Genomic DNA, 23,634 nt, shown 5'->3' on the forward strand with positions numbered 1-23,634 from the left:
AGTAGCATTCCAACAGCTTTACCAGAGAAGGACAGAAGTCAGTGTGGAGTTTGGGGGAGACTTTTCCTATGACTGAGTTAAGGAATTAGACTTTAAAAGTCTCACTGGGGAAAACAGATGCATTCCTGCACCTTTGCAGAAAGGTACGTAGTGCAAAACGGTGCCCGTCTATTCTTTCCCACAGATTTGCTGGAAGTGGATGCTGCCAGGAGCTTGGAGTACCCCGAGGCCTTTGTTCTAGCGGAGGAAACAAGAGCCTCCGGCCACAGGCTCTCCTCTGCTTTTGTCTGCTCAGCACCAGCTCAACCAGGGCGACCGTGTCAGGAAGACAATAACCAAAGGCGCTGGCCCTGTCCACTGGCGGGGCGCGGACTCTCGGGGCCCTACAGGAACCCCGGGGCCCACAGGACCACAGGTGGGCAAAAGCAGGCCTGCAGTTGTGAGTCCACGAAACACAGTTTATTCTGGTATTATTATTTATTTATTGTTGTATTATTTATTTGTATTATGTAAACCCGCCTTTGCCCACTCCATATAACTCATTGCTTCTTATATAACAGCTCAACCCATCTTAAATTTTTTCACAAACATTTCCTTATTGTTGAAAATATTACAGATGCCCCCACCACCACCATCACCATCACCTCCCCCACCCCATTCTCACCCCCTCCCCAGGCCTTCACTGCCCTATTGTCTGTGTCTATGGGTTATGCAAACATCCATTCAAGTTCTTTGGTTAATCTAATAGCCACCCACAAATAAACAATGACAATGTTTGTTCCAAGTAGGTGTAATTTACAGATAAAACCCTGCAAAACTACTTACAATAAATTAGTGTAGTCCAGTGGGAAAAGTGGGACACAGCTTAAGAAAAAAAAAAAGGTTGGAGGTAACATTCTACTGACATACACTCCACTGTTTTTAATTCATTTGAAGTCACACTCAGTTCTTACAAACCGGAAAGTAGAATTGGTGGCTTTGCCAATGAAGAAGGCCAGAAAATAGGTGGTCAGCTTAGCACGTGTGCACCTTCCAATAGTATAATTCCTTGTAAAATCCCCTTAAGGCCAATGAGAACCACCTGTGCTAGGAAGGAAAAATGTTAACATATTAAAACTTAGGATAGCCCGGCCAGCATGGCTCAGTGCTTGAGCATCAACCTATGAACCAGGAGATCAAGATTCAATTCCAATCAGGGCACATGCATGGGTTGCAGGCTCGATCCCCAGTGTGGGGTGTGCAGGAGGCAACCGGTCAATGATTCTTTCGCCATTGATGTTTCTACCTCTCCCTCTTCCCTTCCTCTCTGAGATCAATAAAAATGTATGTTTTAAAAATGATGATGCCTTAAATATCACAAAGACAGCAGAAAATACCAGATTGCTAAATATTTTTTAGTGAACGTGATTTTTAAACATGATCTCCATCGATCCCTTCATTTTAAATTCTGTTTGGCTTTTGTGAGAATAAGTGATCAAACAAATGCACACGCTGTCCACTGGATGGCTAGTGTTTCACCAACACAAGGCATAAGCATTGCGTTTTTGTCTTTGCCCTATTTGCACTGGACAGTGCAGAACATTTTTTGGAACTGAGCTAATGAAAGACTAAATTAGGACACAATTTTACTGCTCTGGGAATCTCCATGGCGCCATTACCCAGAGGCCAAAATCCTAAATGATTCTAATAAACTAGAACAATGGCCAGAGGCTGGGCCAGGTTGCTCTTCCTTTGTGGAATGGTATTTACCAAGAAATTAAAATGTTAGGAGCTTCCCGGTACACCAGCACAAAGATGGGCCAGATAGCTGCCCTGCCTGCGCGAGCTTAGAGCGTTATCTATGGCAGAAAAACTTGGCGAAGGAAAAAGAGATAAGAATGAGGGAGCAATTAGGCAGCTTCCAGGCATGTTCTGTGAAAACTCCAGATAACGGTAATTAACCTGAGCCGGATGCACAGGTTAGTCATCTCTATCGAGAAAGCTGTTCCTCTTGACACACAGGACATAAAATAGTGCCTGTTCTCTGTGTAAAAACAGCAATAAGTCTCCATTTTCTACAACAGAAGAAACAAACACCACTTTTCTTCTAATTAAAAGTCCTATTTTGAGCTAGAAAAAAGAGAACACTTATTAAGGTGTATTCCACCTGCGGAAATTTGGTTCACTTCGCAGTTTCCCAGCTAGAGGAAAGCCTGGGAGAATTTGTTCTCGGACAAGATTGCCTTATACGGTGGGCGTCACGACTTCTTCATAAACTGAAACTCTAATTTCATTTCTATGGCCATTTTGGTGCTTTCTGCGGTCTCATGTCCTGAACCCAGGTTATGATTCCAATTCAATATCCTACTTAGGTTATTTTCTTGAGCGCAATGAACAGGAGGGGGTGGGTGGCGGGGGGGAGAAGAGCAAAAAAGAAAGAGGAGAGACACAGAGCAAGTTAGTCCCCCAAAAAGTAGATACAAGAGACTAAAAGGCAAGGAAAGAACAAAGAAACAGACAACAATGGGAGTTGGGGCAGAGAGAGAGGGACAGAGGGACAGAGCCTTCTGTCCACATGAAGTGCCCGCTTATTTGCCCTCGTTAAACGTTGGCTCATGTCTCTTATCGCCTGCTCCCTCTACTGCTCTTTAAAAGACTGGCTGGCAAAGGCACACAGCACAGGAAGTGGCACTGACCTGGCTAATGGGGACCTTTGGACAGGATCGTGTGGTCCTGAGCCCGGGTGAGTCCAGACTGGATGTGATTGGCTTGCACACTCAATCTGCAGGGTTCTGATCTGCATGAAATCCGAAGCAACAGCTACGTGCCTTTCAAAGGTACTAGACTCCACGGAGCACCCTATATTTACTGTTCAACAACTTAATACAGATCTGGAGCACAAATGAAGAGAAGCAAAGAAATATAATTTGGCAGGGGTTAATTAAGTCAACAGGCCAAGCACTTTGACCAGACGGCTTTGGGCAATTCTGGAAATACCTGAATGCTCACAAATGTCATGGGGTGTGAGAACTGAAAACAGGTCCATCTGCCTAAAAGAACTGCTGCTCCCCACTCATCCTCTTGATAACTCCATGCTGTCCTCCAAGTTATCAAGGCTGGTTGGCTTCATGGGAAGAAAAATTGCCTATTCTCCTGAAAGGGTAATTCTCAAGCCACTTGGGTCAATGCCTGAGTGACAAAGTGGAGCAAAAATTAATACTGTTGAGAGAGCTGCTAGAGATAGTCTCTTCTTGTCTACTATGCTTACACGAGAGGAAGATACCTAGATGATGCAATGGTGTAAGAATCATGGAATAGCATGCCTTTAATTGAAAAATACAAGACTAGTTAGTGGTAGGATAGGACTAGCACTCCGATCTTCTGACTGTTAATGATCTCTACACTCATCACCCAAAATTCTGACCTGGTCAGTGCTGGGAGAAAGCAAAAGAAAGACAACTAACAGTAACTCAGATATTTTTTTCTGGTGTTAACACCACTTTCCATACCTACACTACTAATACTTATGTTACAGTCTTAGATATGATTTACTTACTAGAAATAACACTAGGGAGAATGAGAATTCACACCCCTCCACTTTTTTCCTCCCAATTGTTCTTCAAATATAATTTTACCACAACTTTTTGTTCAATCAACATTCACATAGACATTACACTGAGTGGCCAGATTATTATGATCTCTGAACGCATAATAATCTGGCCACTCAGTGTGTGTGTGTGTGTGTGTGTGTGTGTGTGTGTGTGTGTGTGTGTGTATGTGTATATATATCTATCTTACCTAATAATAGACAAACATGTAAATTGACCATACCTCCGCTACGCCCATAGCCAATCAGAGTGAGTATGCAAATTAACCCAACAAAGATGGCGGTTAATTTGCATACATAGGCGCCCAGCACCTGGGTCCCAGGAACATCCTGGCACCCAGGTCACTCTGAGGTAAACCCCACATGGGCCCTCAGCAGCCTGGGAAGGGCCTGAGCTGGGGGCTCCTGGGCAAGGCCAAGCCTGTGATCAGAGCCGAGGGGGCAGGAGCAGAGCCAGAGATCAGAGGGAGCTGGGGGTCCCCTGCCCAGGCCTAAAGCTTCGGCCAGAGGCCCAGCCAACGATTAGTGTGAACTACAGAGGAAACACCTTTTCTGACTGCTCATTGGCTAAGCTTCCTGTATGCCACTGGTAATATTCTTAGTAACTTGGGTAATAAGAATCCAAAAAGGTGATCTAGGGTTTTTCCACCACACTTCTGGAGAAAAAAGTGAAGGTCCGCTGCTGGAGGGCTAAGAAATGTCATATCCTGCCCTAGCCGGTTTGGCTCAGTGGATAATGCCTCAGCCTGCCGACTGCAGGGTCTGGGTTCAATTCTGATCAAGGGCATGTACCTAGGTTGCAGGCTCCTCCCTGGCCGGGGCCCAGGTCAGGGCTCATGCAGGAGGCAACCAATCAAAGTGTCCCTCTCACACTGATGTTTCTCTCTGTCTCTCCCTCTCTCTTCCACACCCTCTAAAAATCAACAGAAACATATCCTCAGGTGAGGATAAAAAAAAAAAAAGAAAGAAAAAAATGTCATATCCTATGAAAGACACATCTTGAAAATGCCTAAAGAAAGTTGTCATTTTTTTCATGGTGAAGGGACTGGAGTCTGTGTTGATGAAAACACCTTGGTGGCTGTAGTGACTAGCAGTGGCTGCAGCAGTGGGTTGATGGGGCTGGTGCCTTACCCTGATCAGCCCGGTCACCTCCCACAAAGGGAGGCCAGACTGCGGGACATCCCCTGAGGGCTCCCAGTATGTGAGAGGGGGCAGGTTGAATTGAGGTACCCCCAACCCCCAGTGCACAAATTTTGTGCACCGGGCCCCTAGTGTGTGTGTGTGTGTGTGTGTGTGTGTGTGTGTGTATATGAGGCCCGTTGCATGAATTCGTGCATGGGTGGGGTCCAGCCAGCCTGGCAACAGGGAGGGAACATGGGTGGTTGGCTGGCCTGCCTGCTGGTCGAACTCCTGGTCGAGGGGACAATTTGCCTATTAGCCTTTTATTATATAGGATATACACTGAGTGGCCAGATTATTATGCGTTCAGAGATCATAATAATCTGGCCACTCAATGTATTATGATTAATTACAGCAGAACCACATGCATACTATGACAATCATTACATTTTGTTTCCTGTACAATATTGTATTCCCTACAGGTTATCACTGCCTTCTTCTTTTTTTACTTTCCTAATTTTTCTGTGTTCCTAAAACAATTCATGCCCAGATTCTCTGCACCACTAAAATGATGTGCTAACATCTCTGGGTTAATGCATTATGCTTCCCCCGCTCTCTTTATCACTGTGGGATGAGGTTTTCTTTTTGTTCCTTATTGGTATTTTAGTGACATTTCAAGGAGAGAAGATAAACGCATTTGTTCAATCAACCATATTGAACAAGGAGCTAGAGATTGATGCTTAATATCTGTGTGCACTATTGAAACATTACCAGATGTTAACAAATGCCAAAAGTCATAAAACACAGAGTATCATCACAATGAGTAGGTGTGGAAGAATTTGTCCATTATAAATGGGTTCTGATTGTTGAGAAAAATAACCCCAACAAATAAGCCAGAGTTTTCATCTTCTCCCCCTCGCAAGTAAAGGGTGTGGATTTTAGTTTAATATAAATCTACCTCATCATCTCTAAAATGGAGATTAAAGTTTCTTAAACTTCAATGTGCGTGTGAGTCATCTGGGGAGCTTGTTAAACCAGAGATTATGATGAAGTCTTCCATTTCTAACAAGCCCCCGGATGATACCATCATTTTGGCCTAAGAACTACATTTTGAGTAGTAAGGCTTCAGAAAATTTTGTTTAACCTTGTGATAAGCAGGATTGAAACTAGGGGAAACTACCCTTGGCACATACCTTAAAATTTCCAGTCCATGATTATGGGCACAAGTTCCTTGCTAGAGGAAGCAAAACACTGCCCGAAGGAGAAGGAGCAGGAATTGCAGGTTAGTACTCTGCAAACAATCATGGTCAGAGGGAGAATATTCACGCTTGACCAGCTCCTCTGTACCAGACCAGCTGTCAATAAAAAGGTCACAGGGCTGGAGGGATTGAACAAAAAAGAGAAGGAACTCACAGGCAGGGACAACAGTGTGGTGATTGAGGGGGGAGGTGGGGAGGGAAGGGATGAGGAGGATAAACGGTGATGGAAATAAAATAAACAAACAACAAAAAATAAATTTTAAAAATAAAATACCAACATTTGAAATCATAATGAATGAATGAATGAATGAATGAATGGAGTACTAGGGAGCTGCTCCACATGTATGCTCCAATGCTTCAATCTGACACCAATCCCAGCTAGCATTTTGCAATATTTCAATTCTGATGCTGACCACTGGCCATTAGCACAGACCCCACAAGTTAAGAGCTCAGCACCCCTCCCCCAAGACCACACTCGCTTCGGAAGCCTGTCAGAAGAGGAGGCACCAACCAAATCACCTGCACATCTGACCACATAGCGACAAGTAGGGGGCTTCTGATAACCACCATCCCGTTTGTCATTCTCTAGAATGACTCACAGAACTCAGGCAAGTGCTATACTTGCCATGACAGGTGTAGGATAAAAAGTACAAACCACCCACCCACATGAAGAGACGCATGTGGCCAGCGAGGTCTCCAGGGATTGCAAACAGTGCCTCCCTTCCCTTTCCCCATCACGTAAGCGCGTGCTCACCAGCCAGGAGGCCCCACGGAGCTCCAGTGCCCAGAGTTTCCATGGGATTTGGGTCCCGGGATTGAATTCACTCTCCACCCGCCAACCCACCTCGGAGGTCAGACTCAAACAGCCGGCACTCTGACCACATGGTTGGTCATTCCAGCTGGACCAGCCTGCACCCTGATGCTATCCAGGGGCCCACCAATCACTTTACTGACAGACTCAGGTGTGACCCAAGAAGCTTGGGAATAAAAGACACTCCGATCCATACTTGTGGAGACAAATTCCTTACAATCCAAAACAGACTGCGTCTATTCTATTGGGTAAATTTCACTGCTTTCTCTATTACCTGAATTAAAACAATAAATACATTCTTATTGGCATGAGTTACGGGAGAAGGGAAGGTGATCAAATACATAAAATAAAGAAAACTGAAGTGTAGGCTGGCTTCTAGCTAACTGGCAAAATACATGTCACACATCCCTGCATCTCACCGAGTCTTAATTTTCCCTCTGGTAGCAGAAAGGGATTGGACTGGATGACCTCCTTCGCGCTTTCTGACTTTAATATTCCATAATTCTATGGCTTTTTAAAATCTGCTTATTCGTTTGCCTAGTCAGGGGGTGATTTTGTCAGTGGTCAAAAGGACCGCTCCCTGGATTGGCGCAAAGGAGAGCTTCCTCAAACATGCTCGGGGTGTGTGCAGTGTAAACACCACACTAGTCACACCAAATGATAAGAACAGGGGGAGAGGTGCGGCCATGATACCAATCTGTCCTGAGCAAGCTAAACATGAACTCAATCTATTAATTAATTATGCAGAGTTAGAAACACATTTACTGTCATTTTCTAGGATTTTTACTGCAGACATTATAGGTTTGGAGTCAAATCCAAATTCCATACCCATCTGTGTATCCAGGAAGGCAAAGCAATACACGAATATTTAATCTACCATAAATTAAGAACACAAAATAGGACAGAGCCCTCTAAGCTTAATTACCAGCTATCTTTCATCTGTCTTTCTCATCCCAGCTCTACTAATTGTCACTTCAACAGTCAATAGCTTGTTATTTGAACTAAGAAGCTCGTGTATTTTCTCTAATATCAGACGCGTGGCCCAGCTGTCTGCATGACTCCCATAAACGCCGTCATTTCACACACATGCGGAAGGAGTCAGAAAAGGCACAACAAGGGGGGTTCGTTCTGGTACTTTCCTTTCCTGAACAGGACAGGCAGGTCACTGTAATGAACATCGATTGTGAGTCTGAAAGGATTCAGCTAGAAAATAACTCACATAACACAGAGGTTTGCAATGTCATTAACAGATCCTGAGAAACTGGGCCAGGCAGCGAGAGCAAAACCACAGAGGTCGCGTGTGTTAATGAGAAAAGAGCGCTCATTAGCTTGCGATTTAAAATATAAAGTGCTTCCCCCTCCATGGCTGAAAACGGAACTGTATCCTGCACCTGCGAACGGGAGAAGGCGGTGCCCTCCGTTAGATGAACAACTGTCACCGCCCCAAAGCTTTTGTTGACAGTGAAAGGCATGGCTCCGGTTTTACTTGTAGATTGTGACATCTTTGTTGTTATGGCAGAAAGCAGAACACAACTCACCCCACACAGATGCTGACAATGGAGAACTGTGCACCTTTCTTTCTTTCTTTCTTTCTTTCTTTCTTTCTTTCTTTCGTTCTTTCTTTCTTTCTTTCTTTTAAGTTTAAGAGACGTATATCTTTTCTAAGTACAATGAATTACCCGGCAGCCAAAATGTCTTGTAAATCAGTACTTGGAGCTTGGGATGTCATTTCCACGTAGAACAGGGGTGGGGAACGTCCGGCCCGCGGGCTGTTTAAGGCCCGAGAAACCACTTGGTCGGGCCCTGCCACGGCATTAGGGATGAGTTCATGAAATGCTTGACCAAACGGAGTGCCTGGTTTTAAGTTGGCCTCCGAAGGATGTTATAAATAGCCAAGTGGCCCTTGGCAGAGAAAGGGGTCCCCACCCCTGCCTCAGGGCATCCTGTGCGAGCTCCGCAGAAGAGATGATGTGCCGGGGACACTAGGAAATGACTCCAGGAGACACTGGTGCGGAAGATGCACATGAAAGAATCAAAACTTTCTTCATGAAATGTGACAGCGAAAACGAGCTCTCCATGTTCAAATCAACAAATTCCAGGTGAGGTTAAGTAACTTGCACCAGAATGAGCAAGGTAACATGTTAGATGGATTTCTGTGTCACCTACAACCACGTCTGTGAAGAAGCAGGGACCCCGTATGCTCAAGGCTCCTTTGCTTTGGAGCAGGGGTCCTCAAACTGCGGCCCACGGGCCACATGGGCATTTATCAGGCCCGCCGGGTGCTGCTGCCTGTCCTACTTAGCAGCCGACTCGTCCCGGGCCCACAGTGCCCATAGGAATTTGTTCATAGTTTTTTTTTTTAAACTATAGTCCGGCTCTCCAACGGTCTGAGGGACAGTGAACTGGCCCCCTGTTTAAAAAGTTTGAGGACCCCCGCTTTGGAGGATGTTCCGGCACCAACGACTAACCAACTTTTCTCTCCAAACCACCCGAACTCCCCCGGCGAGTCTCACGCTCCATGAGCAACACACGTCAGCTCAGCAGGAATCCAGATAACGTCAGAATCTTATTCCACTTCTCACTGTTGTTTGAGTTCTGTGCTACTTTGCTGCGTTTAACTCTGCCACACCTGCCCTTAGTATGTGGCGACCGTCAGAAAACTTGCAATCTCATCCATGACATGAAAACCAAACAAAATACTACAGTGATCTCTATCCGGGGTGAAATGTCACAGTGAAGTGTGAGAAAGGCCTTGATAGAATCCCCCAGAGACACATGCTGTCTGCTCTGAACTTCCAAATGAGGACTTCCATTGTCTCCTCAAGTAGCCCCTTAACTTCCCAGTCGCCTCCAGAACCTAGGGTGCTGTAGTCACCCATCCAGGGCCCTCCTCTGACCCCATAGCCAGCTCCCTCCACACCTGGACCCTTTCCACCACAGGCAAATGAACTTCCTCGCATCCAGAGAACATTACCGCCCTCACCAGTTTGGCTCAGTGGATAGAGTGTCAGCCTGCAAACCAGAGCGTCCTGGGTTCGATTCCGGTCAAGGGCACGGACCTCGGTTGCAGGCTCCTCCCCAGCCCGCGCCCTGGTCAGGGCATGTGCAGGAGGCAACCCATCGATGTGTTTCTCTCACCTCGGTGTTTCTCTTTGTCTTTTCTCTTCCACTTTCTCTACAATCAATGGAAAAATATCCTCAGGTGAGGATTAAAAAAAATAATAATTTTTTTTAAAGACTGCATTACCTGCCGTGACCATTAAGATCATGTAACAAAGCACACATCTTGATGCGACACACCTGGGCCATGCCTCCAGCTCAGTCCTTGGCACTGACGGGGACAGCCGTGGCTGTAACTGGCTCTGCCATCGAGCTGGGAGGAGCAAGGTTGGAATAGTGTCTGCGCCTCGTTCCTCCACCGAGCACTCTATTCACCTGCACGCTTGAAGGAAACATTGGACCTACATCAGTATGTGCGTGTGTCCACAGACAGATGGAGGTATACACTCATTTCATGGCAGAAATGCAAGCCTTGTTCCCCTCCTTTCTCAGAAAAATCATCATATCTGTTTCAATGACTCTACTAGTCTCTCTTGAGCTCAGTGTTCCCCGGGGTCTCCTGGCCGATGGCTCGGGGTTACCCGCTCTTCTGCACGGCCTCCCCAGGAGCAGCTGTGCATTTCATTAGCCGCACGCCATGCCTGAGGCCTGGGGGCGCATGAGCACGGATGGCATTTACTCCTTAGGAAAACCGGCTCCCCACCTGGGAGCTGCCCTGAGCCTGTGCCAGGGCCAAGATGTGAGAGAAAACTCCCCGGGGGAGTCCTGAGCACGCTGGCGGCCTGACCTGCAAGTGACTCAAGTGTCATTCTCTGTGAGACACCAGGGCCACCAGTCACAGCACCTTGGCGAGGAAGACTCGGCCAGCATTTGTTGGACTTGGTAATGGACAGAGAGATGGCCTCAGTTCTGTGAGACCCACCTGCGATGATCCAGCTGATATTTTCATTCTTTTCCCTTGAGATCTTTACAATGTCTAGAAATATCTAACCACCCACCTGCATGGACTATGGAGCACACAGAAAATCTCTGGCCTTACGGAGATTTAATCAGCAACACCCAACATGGGAGAGACTTTGGACAGGACAACTGACGTGGTTTCTTCAACAAAGAAATCATAATGAATAAGAGAGAAAAGGAGAGAGAGAAACGTTTATCTGCTGCTTCCCACACAGGCTGACCGGGAATTGAACCAGCAACCTTTCGGTGCATGGGACAATGCTGCAATTAACTGAGCCACCAGGCCAGGAGCCTTTGTAACTCCTTGAGCTGCTAAAAGATGTCTTACTTTGCAATGTATGCCTGGCCTCTCTTGCTAAGGACAGAAATTAGCCAGTCTGTGTACAGACTCAGCTTTACCAAGAGATATTGTAAACTTGGAGCCATGTCATTTCTCTCCACTACACTCTTCTTAGAAACATGAAAGAGAATATGAAAATGCAAATAAAAATGCTTAAAGTTTTGCCCTGGCTGGTGTGGCTCAGTCGGTAGGGTGTTGTCCCACGCACCAAAGGGTTGCTGCTCTGATTCCCAGGTTGTGGGCTCAGTCCCCAGTAGGGGACGTGCAGGAGGCAGCTGAGAGATGCAGCATTATCCGTCGGTGTTTATCTTTCTCTCTCCCTCTCCCTCTCCCTCCAAAAACCAATAACAATATTTTTTAAATGCTTGATCTTTTAACAAACATATATCCTGTACTTTTAAGGAGAACTATATATTTTCCTTTCTGATACTTGCACAATAAGCACCCCAATTTCCAAGTTTGGGACACTATAGAAATCCATTTTTTACCCTGGCCGGTTTGGCTTTGTGGATTAAGCGTCAGCCTGCGGACCTAAGAGTCCCAAATTCAATTCCGGTCAAGGGAACATGCCCAGTTTGGGAGCTTGACCCCGAGTGGGGGGCGTGCGTGAGGCAGCCCGTTGATGATTCTCTCTCATTAATGTTTCTCTTTCCCTCTCCCTCTCCCTTCCTCTCTGAAATCAATAAAAAGGTATTTTTTAAAAAATCAATTTTTCATTGAATGACTGCTTCTATCCATTCAGCATGAATTACTGCCTTTTGAGTACCTTTCCTCCCAACTGCACACCCCACTGTATCAAATCTAGTTAGACGGAGCAGAAACAAAAGCACATTTCCCAACACGCATTCACGTGCTTTGAACCGGGAACTGCATTGCAGACAGTCTTCATGTTCCATCAGATCACTCTCCCGGTCGGACTCATGCTAACGAGGCCGCGTGTATCCCTGCTCTCGCTTTTTGTGGGAAAGCAAAGGCTCTGCACTTATTTCTCAGCACAATGACGCATTCATTACCTAATCTTGTTTCTCCGTCTTTTAAAAATGAAATCCATTTGCCCTGTTGAGCCACGCTATTATATTCAATAGTCGGCTTGAAAAGTATTAAAAAGGAAATGAACGCTTCTCTGAAATACCGTTAATGGAAGTTTCTAAGACCCGACTGCCTCATCCTTTCTGCCTTGTCCTGTACTGACTGGGCCAGCTACTTCTTTCTCACTCAGATCTTTAAGGTCCCGTAAGAAACCTAAGTCATGGGAGGTGACTATTAAATGCATGATGATCTACCACGTACATATTGTTTAGGAAAAATTATAAGCATCACATCAGCCAAGAGAATTTTATTTTTAAAACACGATAAAAAAAAAACACGAAAATCAAGAAAGCCCACACTTCAACATGGAAAAACAACACGGTTTTTGTCACTGATGTTGGTAGACCAGACTTTTGGACGAATTTCAGAGAGGAGAGAAATGGTGCGGGTGGGCCAATACAGGCTACAGTATCTACACTGAGTGGCCAGATTATGATGATCTCTGAATGCATAATAATCTGGCCACTCAGTGTGTGTGTGTGTGTGTGTGTGTGTGTGTGTGTGTGTGTGTGAGTGATACCTAGAATTCACCCGGTGCATGAATTCATGCATGGGTGGGGTCCGGCCAGCCTGGCCAGGGGGAGGGGACATGGGCGGTTGGCCAGCCTGCCTGCTGGTCGAACTCCTGGTTGAGGGGACAGTTTGCATATTAGCCTTTTATTATATAGGATATACGCTGAGTGGCCAGATTATTATGCGTTCAGAGATCATCATAATCTGGCCACTCAGTGTGTGTGTGTGTGTGTGTGTGTGTGTGTGTGTGTGTGTGTGTATAATATTACTGTATTTTTTCACATCAAAGAAAACATATTCCATTATTTTCAACTCTTTAAAGTAGTCTAATGATGGATCAGTAGATAGATACACACACTCTCTCCACACAACGTTGCATACAAAATAACCCAACACCAATGACAGACAGCCCACACACAATGCATGAGGGATTTTTAATTGTGCAACATAATCCATTTAGTCCATTAAGACTAAACACTATTCGCCTCACACAGGGAGTAGGGGCGATTAAGCTTGGAGGTAGTTATGTGCTGTTACAATTGCTGAGTATAATTTTAGAATGAAACACCGTTATAAAATGCAAATTTAACTTCCATCCAAAATGCTGGTTTTTCACACGGCACTGCCTGCAGACATTTAGGGCCCCGCCATATTCACGGGTGCTGTCCCACATGCTACAATGCTGTGTCCAAATAGGTAAGAAGCCATACTGTACACATCGTCCCCAATATCCACTCACACGTATGCCATCGGGTAATGGATAACAGACAGAATTGTTTATTCCGGTTTCCTAGAATTTTCAAACTAAAGAAGAAAGAGGAGAATGTAAGCTTCCACTTCACACTCGTCAGCCCAGGGACAAGATCGAACCTCATCTGAAATCAGAGACGGTCTAACCTTTCTCCACCAGATGTTTTATAGATCCACCTAAGTGCATTCCTATCAATGAAATGATGACCAAGATTAAACTGAGACTCTAATCTTCTTTAATAAGCGTATGCTAACCATTAGATATACTCACTCCTCTGGGTCCCATAAATGCACTTTTAGAAATTCTAAATGTGGTCACATAGTATGCATTAGCAGTTGGAAATAAAAACAAAACAAAACTCATTTTACAAATCATTTCCTAAAGCAGGAAATAAGGCCTCTTTCTTTGTTAACCTGGGTTAGTTTTTGACCCCCAGGAGACTCAACTACTCAGCTGAGAAATCAAGGCAACTTCCAGAGCCGGAACTTGGATGGGACGCTGACCGGTGGACTGGCCAGGAGGGAAAGGCCACCGAGAACAGAGCCGTTTGCTCTGCAGCGTCCCAGGCGGCCACGGCAGGGGCCACGGCCCAGGAGCTGCAGGCGCATCAAGGCCGGGCCCTGTGGCTGGCAGGAAGGCTGAGGCCAGAAGGGGAGCCGTGAGACGGGAGTTTCCCGGACACAGGTAAGAGCTGAGGCCTGTGGGTCACTTTCAGAGACGCCGACAGCTCGGGGAGTGACAGGTCAGTTATAATTATCTGCAGACAGAGAGGCAGGGAATGCAGACAGCCCCAGCGATGACACCGCTCCGAACCCGCCCTGCTGCTGGCATGGCGACCCACCAAGGTCTGAGGCCCTGCTGTGCCCAGGTATCATTTGCCCGCGGCCTAGTCCTTGGAAAGATTCTTAAAACCGGGATGTGATACACCATCCTAGGATACGAAAGGACAGGGATTTTGTCCTATAATTAGGCTGTTCTGAAGAGCTTCGGTTGCCAAGAAAGCAAGAGAAGTTTCCCGTATGTGTTTGACTATATCTCATGGGCCCATGTTTGCCTCTGGAATTGGTATAAAAATGCAGAAGGTATCTAAGTGTAAAGAAATGAATGCAAGCAACCTTTCACATGAACCCTTCGACAACCCTTTTCTGAAAAGAAAGGTATGCCTTTAAAACACACACACACACACACACACACACACACTCACACAAGACCACATGGCTCACGTTGATTTTACATTACCGTGTGTTACCTTTTCCTGGGAGGCATGTTCAATATTGTCCCCCCCAGAAATGACCGGGAACACACACGGCCACGGTGTCTGCGGGCTGCTTCCCCCGGCGGGCTGTGCAGACGGAGGCTTTCTTTCTGCGTTAGGCAGTGACTTGGGAATCCCCGGTCTCCAGGGAAGTGATATTTGAGTCTCCTCATGTTATAAATAGCAGAGCAAGTATTTAAATATTTGTCTTTAAAACCTGGAGAGGCAGCAAGAGCCGTGAAGGCGCAACCTGGGAGTGTAAGTCACTGCAGGCTCTCTCGCCTCCACGTCCAGGGCTCCCGGCTGCACTGCCTCGGAAGGGAACACGGCCAGTCTGACCTTTATGGAGAACACACTGTGCTGGCTTCCGATGTTTAAAGGTGATAGTCCTCCTGTTCATCACCATAAAAAACCTGGGGAGCCGAAACCGGTTTGGCTCAGTGGATAGAGCGTTGGCCTGCGGACTGAAAGGTCCCGGGTTCGATTCCGGTCAAGGGCATGTACCTTGGTTGCGGGCACATCCCCAGTGGGAGGTGTGCAGGAGGCAGCTGATCGATGTTTCTCTCTCATCGATGTTTCTAGCTTTCTATCCCTCTCCCTTCCTCTCTGCGAAATATCAATAAAATATATTTAAAAAAAAAAAAAAAAACCTGGGGAAAGGTTCCGATCCTGAAGGCAGCGTACCAGCGTCCTGAGCAGGCCCCGATTGGCTGAGGACCTGTCTTAAGATGCTCCTTAGACAGGGAGGAACATGGACAAGTTTTCTATCCAATCACAGTCCTGCTGCTTCGAAAACCATCAGGCAGCTTTTACCAAAAGCAGATAGAAATATAACTTAAAAAATATGAACGCAAGAATGAAAAAGATTAAGGGCCAAGTAACAAAGTAAGGCGAGGGGTGGGACTTGGAACAAAACATCAGTGATTCGAAGGAAAGAGTGAGTGGAGTATTGCAGGCTTAATGAAACCAGGGCCGAGGCACTGGGTCATTTCTCTGCCTTAACAGACACCAAGGCTAATGTCAATCAAAAGTAGCACACGCCCACCATCCACGCCCAGGAGAATTTCTTCGGTGGGGTGAACACAACTGTTGTTGAGACCATATTTTGCAGACAAAGAAATCATACACATCACGTGCCCAGGGGTATAAAATGTAAGGAGATTTTATAAGATGAGGAGTGCCCCAGCGGAGTCCCCTCTACTCCAACTTCTTTGCAGAAAGGAGAGAGGAATCTTAGCAGCTCTGGTTATTACTGACTAGTAGCCCTGCGCACGAATCCATGTGCCAGTAGCTCTCTGTGGGGCCTGGCCACTCTGGGCCCACTGCCTAGAGGCTCTCTGAGGCCCAGAGGCCCATCCGCGCCCTGGCCTGGCCAGAGGCCCATCCGCGGCTGGACGTGAAATGCTTGCCTTGTCACCGCAGCGATGAAGCAAGCATTCTGCCAGGCCGTTCACGCTGCCCGCTCTCAACAGCTGCCCCCCCCCACACCCACCCAGGACTGGAGGACTCTGGCAGGGCTGAGAGGACTGGGCGCCTCCATCTTGTGGCTATGGGCGCCACCATCTTTGTGATGGAGTGATGGTTAATTTGCATATTGCCCTTTTATTAGATAGGATACTGGATTCCATATCGAACTTAATCTACAAGGATGCCATCTCTCCTCTCTGTCCATGTTGCATCCACGTGGAATCGTACATGTTACAGAGGGAAAGTATTTTTCAAAGGCAACATGCCATCATATTCATTAGAATCAGCCTGAAAACAAACGACCAAATGGCAGGGCACGCGGGGTGAAATGTGGGAAGAACCCCCTTCGTGATCGTCCATGTGCATAAAGGAGCTCCTGCTTTCTGTATGGCGAGGAGGGAAGGTGCCTGCTGGGGCCCGTTACGCACCAGATGCTACACGCAGAGGAAAGCACACGCAGCCAGTAGGAATCCCAGCAAAGCATCACTGGGAGCTCAGGTCATAAAAGCCGCGGGAGACGGGGGTCGCCCGCAGGAGCGCGTTCTCTGCGAGCATTCCCCGGGAAGCCGGAGCAGCGAGACTTTTAATAACCTCAGTCTTCTTCAGATGGAACTCGCGAGGTGATGGTGTCTCAGAGCGCAGCATCTCTTTAGACAACGTACGTGCTTATTTGTCAAATATTGCATTTTCCTGACTAATCTTTTACAAAACGATTTTGGAAAATGTTTCCAAATCAACTTCCTACACGAATAACATTTTAAGAATCAACAACACATAAAAATTAATATCTGATGCAAAGAGGAAAATCAAGACTAAAAAGATTCTGTAACTAATTGAGAAGCATAAGGATTACATAAGGTAATTTTTATATTCTACTTTTTTAGTTTACATTGACTTAATTTTTATATCCTATTCAATCATGTTATAGTTAACTCATAGTCAATAAGTATAGTACATTATCCTATGTAATAAAACCCTAATATGCAAATTGACTGAACGGTGGAACAACTGGTTGCTATGATGTGCACTGACCACCAGGGGGCAGACGCTTGATGCAGGAGCTGCCCCCTGGTGGTCAGTGCACTCCCAGAGGGGGAGCGCCGCTCAGCCAGAAGCCAGGCTCATGGCTGGTGAGCTCAGTGGCGGTGGTGAGAGCCTCTCCTGCCTCCATTGCAGGTAGGTGGTAAGGAGTGAGAGGTCCCAGGCTGCGAGAGCCCTGGACTGCAAGAGGGATGACTGACGGACATCCCCCAACGGGTCCCAGACTGTGAGAAGGCACAGGCCAGGCTGAAGGACTCCCCCCACCTCCTGCCCCGAGTGTATGAATTTCATGCACCGGACCTCTAGTAAAATGTGAGTAAAATAATCCCCTCATTTAATAGGCCAAGAGTCTTATACCCACATAAATTAACTTGCCAAAGGCCATATCGCTCACCCCTAGGCCCTAAGCTGCTTGGTGACACTGACATTGTATTAATTTCCATCTGGGTCCTATATTGAGATAGTGTCCGCCCGGCATCTAGTAGGATCAACACGCAATTCGCCCTAACCTGCCTTACTCTTCAGCTATTTAATCAAAGGACAGTAGGATCACCATTGCCACCGACCCACAAGCGACACCCCACACAAAATTTCAGCTGGAAAACGGCAGAGGTGCGACCGTTTCCCTCGTCCGCATGATCCCTCTGCTGCGACACCTCCGCGCCCTGGCCGGCATGTGCATGGCATCGTTCCCCCCTGGTGACGCGGGAGACAGCTCATCTATTTCCCAAGAGAAGTAGCACTGCACTCACCCCGCCGTTTGATGAAATGACGAAAGAGCAGCATCGCATAGGAACTAAGAGCGTGGGTTCTGGCGAGTGTAGCGTGGGGCTCCGGGCCTTCCTGCCGAGGTGACTAGTTACAGAACTTCTCTTTGGCCCAGTTGCCTCACCTGCGGACGGACAGTACACACATCTCGTGGCTGTCACGGGAGCATCTGAGCTACCGCCTGCACAGTCCGGGGGACACACCTACCAGGTAACTCTACAGAAGCACGTGGCAAGCAAGGCGCGGAAGATGAATGCTCTCCCACAGCAATTAAAGGAGGACCAAGGGCAAGTGCTCAACGGCAGCAAACGCTGAGGTAGCCCAGTCACCGATCACTGTGGCAAGGAGGACGCTGAGGTAGCCCAGTCACTGATCACGGGCCCCATTCGGGCCTCTCACCCATCCAGTTACACTCAGCTGATGCGCCACTCCGCCGACTCCCTGGGGATGCTGAGAAGGCTAGGTCTGTGTCTGCATAAGAGACCGAAATCACAGCAGGCCGAGGGAGCATGGGATCTGCTCAGAACCGTCACGGTGCTTTGGGGAGCTATGCACCCCTCCTTTCCTCACGGTGGGTCAGTAGTGAGCTGGAATCTCTCTGTCCCCTGGCAGAGAGCAGGGACCAAAGCCTGTCTGCCAGGCCCCAGCGGAACCGCAGGTATAATGCGCCTCTTGTCATGTTCCTCGTATCACCAGGGGAACAAGCCAGGAGTGGAGTGTAACCCACAGAGTAAATGGGAGTGAGAAGAGTCAACGGTTTATCAATCGCGGAGCATCGCTATCGTGAAATTGCAGATCAGACGTGGAGCGAGGAGCTTAGAAGATTGTTATAGCATCTAAGAGAACCACAAGGAATAATCAGCCTTTCTCTGGTATGACCTTCTCATCGCCAAAGCTTCAAACGATTCTAAAAATACCTACCTTGTGGTGATGCTAAATAGACGAAGGTAACCATCTTAACCGTCTCTTAAAGTGAATCCTAAAAGCCACGCTTCGCATAAATATGAGCCTTCCCTGGGCATCCAGGTGTGTGGCCCTCGCCCTTCGTTTCTCCCCACCTGCCTCGTAGAAAGGGAACCACACACACAGGCGCGCGCACACACACACACACACACACACACACACACACACACACACTCCTGTGATCATGTGAGAAGATTGTTTTAAAATCTCGGGATCCCGGCCTCAGTCTCATTACAGTGACCGGACTGTGAGCATATACACTTATAAGAATCCTGTCTCACTACTTAACAACCTGCCGACTCCGTCCTGGCACATAACCTCACTGATCCTTACCAATGGGGCAGGCGGGTGGCTAGCACAGACTGGAACACTGAGGCAGACCGGGGTTTAATGACTTCCTGCGGGGGAGTGACAAAACCTTATCTTCTCTTGCCAAAACCGGTTTGGCTCAGTGGATAGAGCGTCGGCCTGCGGACTGAAAGGTCCCGGGTTCGATTCCGGTCAAGGGCATGTACCTTGGTTGCGGGCACATCCCCAGTGGAGAGTGTGCAGGAGGCAGCTGATCGATGTTTCTCTCTCATTGATGTTTCTAACTCTCTATCCCTCTCCCTTCCTCTCTGTAAAAAATCAATAAAATATATTTAAAAAAAAAAAAAACCTTATCTTCTCACTCCCGATCCAATGCATGTCCCCATGGGCACACACAGCTGTAATTAGAGCCATCATCTATAGGTTTATCTTATGTTTTATTTTTTTTTTAAAGCTCCTACCTCACCCATTGCAGAAACACAGAGCTGGTTTCCAAGTTCACGGAACTTGTAAGAAATAGACAGCCTAAATCCGTCGGCTATCATTCGCTTATTTTTAACTTTCACTATTACATTCTCCCTGCCTCAGAAAATTCTATTACCGTATGAAAATCTATTAACCAGCCTGCTATTGACTCTAGTAAAACAATTATTGGGGGAAAAAGACAACATAGCCCCATAAAGCGTGTGACTGTCAACAAATGCAATTCATTCTTGGCACAGATGCACACATGCAAATTGCTGAGCAAGAAGCTGAAAGATATTGTGAAATCAATGCATGTGCAGTAAATGGCTGCTGAGAAATACAAAGGCAGGGAAGGTATGCTATTGAAAGCTTAGTATTGAAATAATTCCTCTAAGTGGGCTAGACTTTCCAATAAAAAATAAAAAGCCCACAAATCACGGCTAGATAACAGCCCTGGTGAAAAGCGAGGCATCCAGTGGCCACGTAATGGTTTCTTAGTGCCATAAAGAGCCTTTACATTTTATGAAAGCAAAGACTCAGCTCTGTTAGACTGAAAAAAGGCATTTTTAAAAAGTATCTGAAATAAGTAAAACTCAAAACAAACTACTGCCTTCATGTCTCCCAGCTCCCTAGAAATCGCTTGCCTCCATGTCTGGCTCACTCAGTATGAGAACCAGCAGAAGGTCAAGGGCAATTTGTACTGAAGCAGCCAACGCCTTCCCCATCCTGACTTAGCCCGTCCCAACCGAGACCTTTCCTCACCACCCGGGAGGAGCCAGCAGAGCCAGGCGATCCCCATCTGGTGGCTCAGGGGGAGCTGAGGTAACACTGGTATGCCTGGCTTCTGACACAAAAATAAAATAAAAATAAAATAAAATAATAAAATAAAATAAAATAAAATAAAATAAAATAAAATAAAATAAAATAATAAAATAAATAAAATAAAATAAAATAAAATAAAATAAATAAAATAAAATAAATAAAATAAAGTAAAATAGTTAAATAAATAAAATAAAGCCTGCATTTGAAGCCACCACTCATCATTAAGAGATTAAAAATGTTACCTTAACAAGCAATAGGATCAGAAACATTCCTACTTTTGAATTTTAAAACTTAAACTTAAAAATCCAATGTTCATTCAGAAGAGATCATGCACACACACCCCATCCCCCCACGTGCATTTGCCTGGGTCTTCACTTCCTTTTACTGTGAAAGTGGGGTCACAATGGCAATCAGATGAGATCAGGAGTCACCTAATACCATGAGCGGGACATCAGCGTGAGTATGCTGATTCCTTTCGACTTACCATTTCCAGTGAGCAAGGGATATCTACACTCTCGCGAGAAACTCTTTCCCGTGAATCACAGAACCACATTATGAAATTGTGCTGAAATGAAATGTACTAATTATTTTCAACTCAATTATGCACACCTATTGATAATGCCTCTAATTTTCTTTCTTCATTTTGGCTGCTTTATACAGAATATGTGCCTCACTTATAAATTAAAGAAAAATGTTTAACACATTGTATATTAGCTTCCTCCATTTCCAGGATAGAAAAATGCTATGTTGTAAAGTTAAATCCAGCACGTTAAAATAACGTATATTATGGTGCTTGGCGGATGCTATTTGAAAAGAGAAAAGCATATTTAGCTTTTACCACCACCACATAGTATCCCATTAGCTCCACACTATCTATTATGCCATTGTGACTGTATTATTTTAGCATTATTATCACTATATGTAGACCTATTTAAATATAATTAGGAGTATGCATTACCCAATGCCCTTATTACCATATTACTTTTATTGTTAGTAGACAATTTGCACATATGTTTAAGACCCACATAATAAGACTGGCTTAGGGTCGCGGAGCCCAGTTTCTCTGGCTGAGGTCGGCTGGAGAATAATAAATAAAGCAGTATCTTCCTGGGTTTTCCAAAATAAGGATGGATAATATTATTTCCCCTGCATACGTTCTATGAAACATGCTTCTAATGACTATTTCTCTACCAGCATCCCCCTTTTCACTATTGTGATGTTTTCTTATTTATTTATTTACTAGAGGCCCATTGCACGAAGATTCGTGCAAGAATAGGTCTTCCTTCCCCTGGCTTCGCTCCCTGCCGCCGGGGAGCCTGCAAGTCCTCGCTCCCGGCCGCTCAGGAGCCTGCAAGTCTTGGCTCTCTACCGGAGCACCATTCCTGTAGCTCCCTCCACACCCCGCCCTCCCCCTCATAGCAGGCATCCCTCCCGGCTGCTCTGCGCCTGTGTATGCAAATTAACCCTCCATCTTTGTCAGGTTAATTTGCATACTCACTCCTGATTGGCTGTGGGAATAGCAGAGGTATGGTCAATTTACATGTTTGTCTATTATTAGGTAAGATGCTACAGGAATGTAAGCTCCATGGGGATTTTGCCTGTCTGTTCATCATTATCTAAATACTGCCTGAGACATCATAAGTATCAATGACTAAATGTGATCAATGCATGGATCCTGTATTTAAACACCCCAAAAGGCTGGCATGGTGATGGTTTGAAAAGGAGATAGGGAGGAGCTAACACACACATCTGTGGGGGCCCCCAGCTTCACCCCCAGACTAAGGCTCCACATCCACAGATTCTACTGGACAGCACAGCAGTGAGTCCAAACCCAAAGGAAGGCTCTGTTGCCCTGAAACTCGCTGTTGAACTTGACAGTTTTGAATGTGGCTCCTGGGAGGAATGCAAAGGTTTTCTAAAACTCTGAACAGATGGCCAGCTTGACCCAATCTAGCTTGTATGCCACAAACAATAACAAAACATGGCTCAGGTCTTCCACTGGCATGCTGAAAGCAAACCTGAGAGGCAAGAACACCGAGGATTCCTTACTGTGCCTTACACATTTCTGATCACTTCTTATAGCTAAAACCAATAGCTATCAAAGTTGTAGCTAGCTCATCTGTCGCTTTAGATATGCTCAAACATTGCTTACATATAGAACAGGTCACGAATAAAATTATTTGGATTCAAAATCTTTAAGAATGGCCCGGCCCGCATGGATCAGTGGTTGAGTATCAACCTAGGAACCAGGAGGTCATGGTTCGATTCCTGGTCAGTGCACATGCCTGGGTTGTGGGCTTGATCCCCAGTGTGGGGTGTGCAGGAGGCAGCAGGTCAATGTTTCTCTCATCATTGATCTTTCTATCTCCCTCTCTGTCTTCCTTCCTCTCTGAAATCGATAAAAATGTATTTTTAAAGAACCTTTAAGAATACACATTTCAATAGGCCCAGCCATTCCATATTCAATAAAAGAAATAAGCAGAAAAACAAACCAGAAGATATTTTTAAGCTTCCCTCCTATAAGTGGCAGAAAAGGAAATGAGTGTGGAATTGCTATGTTAAATGCAGAATCTTATTCTTTCCCTTCAAGTCCCATCCTCAGTACAGCCAATCCTGTTTACTACCCATCACTTTCAACTCAACTGCTCAGCGTGCCCAACAGAATTCTGGGATGGAAGAATTCCCCTCTGCCGGGCAATAATGGCACTAATGACACTGCACCCTCTGTTTGTTCCCAGTTCCACCAGCCCCAGGTAGTAGCACTCCGGGGTCCTGTGGGATCTGAGGAAGGTGTGGCTGCTCCAAAGTCTCGGCAGGGATCGGGGCAGAGGAGCCGGCTCCTGCCCCGCCCAGCCCCCCAACCTTAAGGAGTCCAGCCCCCCAACCTCAGGGATGCATTCCAGTCAAAGGAGTCTTGGCTTCATAACAGAGTGGATCAGTTTATTTATCAACTGAACAAGAAAAAAGGAAGCTAATAAGTGTGAAAAATGGGAACTAGAAAAGAAAGCATAAAGCATCCCCAGGGATGAAAAATGGGGCTAAGGAAATAAAAAGCA

At 46.2% G+C, this 23,634-nt stretch overlaps 1 protein-coding gene across 3 annotated transcripts in view; it reads right to left on the reverse strand.

The window, feature by feature from the left end:
* The window catches only part of IMMP2L (inner mitochondrial membrane peptidase subunit 2), a 515,663-nt gene that overhangs the window by 281,320 nt on the left and 210,709 nt on the right, over positions 1-23,634 (reverse strand). The window lies entirely within an intron of this gene.

Source organism: Plecotus auritus, assembly GCF_963455305.1.
Source record: "Plecotus auritus genome assembly, chromosome: 4".
NCBI lineage: Eukaryota > Metazoa > Chordata > Mammalia > Chiroptera > Vespertilionidae > Plecotus > Plecotus auritus.